The sequence below is a fragment of the Leptidea sinapis genome, chromosome 4 (assembly GCF_905404315.1).
Source record: "Leptidea sinapis chromosome 4, ilLepSina1.1, whole genome shotgun sequence".
Lineage (NCBI taxonomy): Eukaryota > Metazoa > Arthropoda > Insecta > Lepidoptera > Pieridae > Leptidea > Leptidea sinapis.
Genome location: NC_066268.1, coordinates 7,659,864 through 7,661,288, shown reverse-complemented (window position 1 = coordinate 7,661,288; position 1,425 = coordinate 7,659,864). Strand labels below are relative to the sequence as shown.

At 35.7% G+C, this 1,425-nt stretch overlaps 1 non-coding gene across 1 annotated transcript; it reads left to right on the top strand.

Annotated features, from left to right (window-relative positions):
• The first annotated feature begins 1,040 nt into the window (after positions 1–1,040).
• Trnat-agu (transfer RNA threonine (anticodon AGU)) lies at positions 1,041–1,113 on the top strand. Its single transcript has one exon. It is a non-coding gene; the product is annotated as a tRNA-Thr (tRNA).
• The last annotated feature ends 312 nt before the right edge of the window (positions 1,114–1,425 follow it).

The following is a 1,425-nucleotide window of genomic DNA, read 5'->3' as shown; positions in this document are numbered from 1 at the left end:
CGAAATGCAAACACAACTAATTCATTACAAAACTATTTCCATGTTTAAATAAAGGTAGGCCTTTATCCTATATATCAAGAAAATTCAGCTAAAATACCTCCAAAGGCAATTTCAAAACAACTGGATGAAGGACTTAAGAACGCAATGAATACTGACATAAGTAGGTGATTTTTTACTAAAACCACAGATATAACTGGTAATATTATCGCTCCGGTGTCAGCAACGGGACGTTTTACGAGTAATAAATGAACGTCTGTCCCAGTGAGAGGCGTCACAATTTATGAGATTGTCGCAACGAGAACGTTTATTACTTCGTGCGATCTCTTGTCGCATCTTAAGGACTTCCTCGCTTTCATTGCTCCTTTTATTTTGTACATGATCAAGTTCCTTTCATTAAGTTAACGCCCAGTTTATCATAAAAATTATAACCTTCAATATAGTAAACCAAATTTGAAGTCTGAGGATAATGATTTTATAGGAAGTATACTAGTAAAAAGTGTAAGTTACTAAAAAGCGATAGTCGTTCAGGCAAATAAGGAGTAGATTTCCGGTGCAATCCAAGAGGTTTTCATGCAATTTTATCAGACAGACAGGAACAAAATATGGAAAATTTAAGGTGTTAACCGACTTCTATCTCTTAAACAACAGGGACAGTAGTAATAGAATGCATGGAGGTAGCAGAATCGCCTCTGGACATCTACAGCAGTGTGGTTGGTTTCTGGGACTGCCTAGGCTGGTTTTAGTAAAAAGCTTAATGGACAATGGCACCATTCCCAAATCAAGAGGCTTATTACCTGAAAAGCCCCGACACATTTAATAACCAAACGTTAGCCGTTATCTCTCTCCCTCTGCAAAGAAAGTGACAAATCTTGTAGCAGACTGCACATGTTTAGATTAGCAAGAGCGACATCTCAAGTGAATTATCTTATATGCAACTATTGGGGTTGAGCAGGTTAACAACTGTAAAGTAGATCCTGTAGATGAAGCCACAACCTGAGAGTTGAACAAAGTATACAAGATTTTATGACGATACGTCACTCAAACGGTTAGCTCAGTTGGGAGAGCACTCGCACAGTACGCGAGAGGTCGTGGGTTCGATTCCCGCATCGTTCATAAAATTTTGTTTTCAAATTTTATTTGTGTATTAATCCCAGAGGTGAGGGTTATTACTTTAAAAACATAACAAATTGTTTAAATATAAATAGTACGTGCAAATTATGAATATTTTGTAAATCATGTTAGTTTTTAATAATAATAATTGAATCAAGTCGAAATTTATATCAGAGGAACAAAAATTTATATTTAATCAAGAGATTTCCACCTATATATAAACTCATCACGTTATCTCTGGAACCATAAGGCAAAGTAACTTGAATTTTTTTACAAATATTCCTTTCGTCGAGTAGAGGTCAGATAAGAACGGAT